Source organism: Myotis lucifugus, unplaced genomic scaffold (genome assembly GCF_000147115.1).
Source record: "Myotis lucifugus unplaced genomic scaffold, Myoluc2.0 scaffold_7, whole genome shotgun sequence".
Lineage (NCBI taxonomy): Eukaryota > Metazoa > Chordata > Mammalia > Chiroptera > Vespertilionidae > Myotis > Myotis lucifugus.
The window spans coordinates 14,836,766-14,841,325 of record NW_005871055.1 but is presented as its reverse complement, the minus strand read 5'-3'; positions in this window follow the sequence as shown (position 1 = coordinate 14,841,325).

Below are 4,560 nucleotides of genomic sequence, written 5' to 3'. Positions count from 1 at the left end.
CTACCCTACTGCCTTGTCTATGGACTATACATATAAGTATATAAATTCTTTGGTTTATCTCTTCTCATCTCCACAGCCCTACATCAGTCTGTTCTATGCCTTCATGCTTTGGGTCTTATTTTGTTGCTCAGTTCATTTTGTTCATTAGATTCCACATATAAATGAAACCATGTGATATTTGTCTTTCTCAAATTGGCTTATTTCACTTAGCGTAATATTTTCCAGGTCCATCCATGCTGTCCCAAAGGGTAAAATATCCCTCTTTTTTATGGCTGCATAGTATTCCACTGTGTAAATGTCTCACAGCTTTTTTATCCATTCATCTACTGATGGTCACTTGGGCTGTTTCCAAATCTTACCTATTGTAAATAATGCTGCTGTAAGCATAAGGGTGAATATATTCCTTCTGATGGGTGTTTCAGGGTTTTTAGTCTATATTCCAAGACCTGAGATCACTGGGTCAAATGGCCATTCCATTTTTAATTTTTTTGAGAAAACTCCATACTGTTTTCCATAGTGGCTGCACCAATCTGCATTCCCACCAGCAGTGAATTAAGATTCTGTTTTCTACACATCCTCACCAGCAGTTGCTGTTTGCTCATTTATTGATGGCAGCCATTCTGACAGGTGTGAGGTGATAACTCACTGTGGTTTTAATTTGCATTTCTCTGATGATTAGTGACTTTGAGGATTTTTTCATATGTCTCTTGGCCATTTGTATGTCCTCTTTGGAGGAGTGCTTATTCAGATCCTCTGTCCATTTATTAATTTGATTGTTTATCTTCCTTATATTAAGTTGTATGAGTTCCTTATATATTTTGGAGATTAATCCCTTATCATATGTATCATTGGGATATGTTCTCCCATACAGAAGGCTCCATTTTCATTTTTAATGTTTTTTTTTTTTGGCTGTGCAGAAGGTATATAGTTTGATGTAGTTGTCCCATTTGTTTATATTCTCCTTTGTTTCTTTTGCCCAGTAGATGTATCTACAAAAATTCTGCTACATAGGATGTCTGAGATTTTACTGCCTATGTTTTTTTGAGGATTTTTATGGTTTCATAGCTTACATTTAAGTCTTTTATCCATTTAGAGTTATTTTTATGTATGGTGTAAGTTGATGGTCTAGTTTCATCTTTTTACATGTGTCTGTCCAGTTTTCCAAATACACCACTTGTTGAAGAGACTGTCTTGACTCCATTGTATGCTCTTACCCCCTTGGTCAAATATTAATTGAGCATAATGGCATGGGTCGATTTCTGGGTTCTCTGTTCTGTTCCATTGGTCTATATGTCTGTTCTTGTGCCAGTACCAGTCAGTTTTGAGAGCAGTGGCTTTGTAATAAAGCTTGATATCTGATATTGTGATCCTTCTAACTTTGTTCTTCTTTCTCAAGATGGCTGTGGTTATTTGGGGTCTTTTTTAGAGTTTGTTCTAGGTCTGTGAAATATGCCATTGATATTTTAATGGGGATTGCATTGAATCTTGGGTGCAAGAGGCAACAGCTGCCCCGATCGCCCCTCAGGACAAGGGGGAGGTGGAGAAGCCCTCAGGGGCAATTGGGGCCAGCAGCCACCATATGCACCCTCTGACAACACAAAAGGATTGGGGCCAGCACCAGGCACCAGCAGTGGGTGTGAGTGGTGGCTCCAGTGCCAGCAGCAGGTGTGAACACCAGGCAGGACTGCTGTTCACGGGAGCAAAGAATTTTCAGTAACCACCAGAGGCTCGTCCCAATGACAGCAACTGGTGCCTCGCCTTGGTCTGGCAACCTGACTCACCTGCTCCACCATCCTGCCACAGCTGATGCCCACCATGTTCCACACTCTGCCGCCTGCTGCCAATGCCCACAATGTTCCACGTGCGCCACCTGGTGGTCAGTGCATGTCATAGCAACTGGTTGTTCAGTAGTTCAGTTGTTCTGCCATTCAGTCTATTTGCATATTAGTGTTTTAGATAGATAGATAGATAGATAGATAGATAGATAGATAGATAGATAGATAGATAGAGATATTAAAAGCCTAATATGAAAATTGACCAAACAGCAGAACCACCGGGGGAATGACCAGTTGCTATAATGCACACTGACCACCAGGGGCAGACTCTCAACACAGGAGCTGCCCCCAGCCTGCAGTCTCCAGGTCAGCCAAGGTGGGTGCCAGTGGGGTCCCTCAACCACCCCACTGGTCACCCCACAGAAGGAAGCTACAAGCGGTGGTGGCAGGGAGTGGGACCAGCCAGCGAGCAGGCCAGTGATGCCCCCCAATCACCCTGCAGGTCACCTTCCACAGAGGTAGGCAACTGGTGGTGGCAGCAGGGGGCAGGACCAGTGAGCAGGCAGTGCCAAGCTGGCCAAGGCAGGTGCCAGCGGGGGGTCCCACTGGTCACCCTGCAGATTGGCCGGATAGCTGGCCAAGCCTAGGGACCCTACCCATGCACGAATTTGTGCATTGGTCCTCTAGTTGGTGTATAAAAAAGCCATAGATTTGGGGGTGTTAATTTTGTATCCTGCTACATTGCCAAATTCATTTATTAAGTCTAGTAGTTTTTTTATGGAGTTTTTAGAGTTTTCTATGTACAATATCATGTCATCTGTGAATAATGACAGTTTTACTTTTTTTTTTTTTCCAATTTGGATAATCTTATTTCTTCATCTTGTCTATTTATTATGGCTAGCACTTCCAGTACTATGTCAAACAGGAGTGGTGAAAGTGGGCATCCCTGTCTTGTTCCTGTTCTTAGGGGAAATGGTTTTAGTTTTTGCCCATTGAGTAAGATGTTGGCTGTAGGTTTGTCATATAAGGCTTTTATTATGTTGAGGTATGATCCCTCTATTCTCACTTTGCTGGGAGTAGTTATCAAGAAAGGATGTTGGATTTTGTCAAATGCTTTTTCTGCATCAATTGGTATGATTATGTGATTTTTGTCTCTCAATTTGTTTCTGTAAAGCATAACGTTTATTGATTTGTGGATATTGTACCATCCTTGAATCCCCAAAATAAATCCCACTTGGTCATGGTGTAAGATCTTTTAATGTAATGCTTGACCCGATTTGCTAGGATTCTGTTGAGGATTTTAGCATCTATGTTAATCAAGGATATTGGCCTGTAATTCTCTTTCTTTGTAGTGTCTTTATCTGATTTTGAGATCAGGGTAATGCTGATTTCATAGTAATAGATTGGAAGTGTGCCTTTCTCTTGAATTTTTTAGAATAGTTTGAGGAGAATAGGTTTTAGTCCTTTGAATGTGTGGTAAAACTACTCTGTGAAGCAGTCTGGACCAGGGCTTTTGTTTGCTGGAAGTTTTTTGATTACTGCTTCATTTTCATCAGTAGTTATCAGCCTATTCAGGTTTTCTTATTTTTCCTGATTGGGTTTTGGAAGATTGCATTTTTGTAGGAATATGTCCATTTCTCCTAGGATTTCCAGCTTGTTGGAGTAGAGTTGTTCATAGTAATTTTTATAATACTTTGTATGTCTGTGGGGTTGATTGTAATTTCACCTCTTTCATTTCTGATTTTGTATATTTGGGTCCTCCTTCTTTGTTTCTTGGTGAGCCTGGCTAGAGGTTCGTTAATGTTGTTTATCCTTTTAAAGAAACAGTTCTTGGTTTTACTGTTCTTTCTTTTTTTGGTATCTATGTCACTTATTTCCACCCTGATATTTATTATTTACTTCCTTCTGCTTACTCTGGGCTTTTCTTGTTGCTCTCTTAATTTTTAGTCTTCACGTTAGATAATTTATTACCAGTTCTTGTTTTTGAGGTAGATCTGTAGTGCTATGAACTTCCCCTCTCAAGACTGCGTTCCCTGTGTACCATAGATTTTGAATTGTTTTCTTTTCATTGTCACTTGTTTCCAGGATGTTTTTTATTTCTCTTTTGATCTCTCTGGTAACCCAATCATTTTTTAATAGCATGCTATTTAGCCTCCAAGTGTTTGATTTTTTTATTGTTTTTATTGTAGTTAATTTCTAATTTTATGACATTGTGATCTGAGAAGTTACTTAATATGATTTCTATCTTCTTGAATTTGAAGAGACTTAACCAGTGTCCTAATACATGGTCTATCTTTGAAAATGTTTCATGTGCACTCAAGAAGAAAGTATATTCTGTAGTTATGGGGTGCAATCTACTGAAGATGTCAATTAATTCCATCTGATCTAGTGAGTAGTTTAGGACTGCTGTTTCCTTGTTGATTTTTTTGTCTAGAAGATTTATCCAGTAATGTCAATGGGGTATCAAAGTTTTCTACTATGATTGTATTTCTGTTGATCTTTCCCTTGATATCTTCCAGAAGTTTTTTTTTTATGTATTTGTGTGCTCCTGTATTGGGTGAATATATGTTTACTAGTTATATCCTCTTCTTGTATCAGTCCCTTTAGTATTATGAAGTGGCCTTCCTTATCTCTTGTTAGAGCCTTCACTTTGAAGTCTATTTTATTAGTTTTAAGTATTGCTACACCAGCTTTTTTTTCATTACTGTTTGCCTAAAAATATTTTTTCCATCCTTTCACTTTCAGTCGTGTGAGTCCTTTGTTTTGAGGTGTGGCTCTTGTAGAC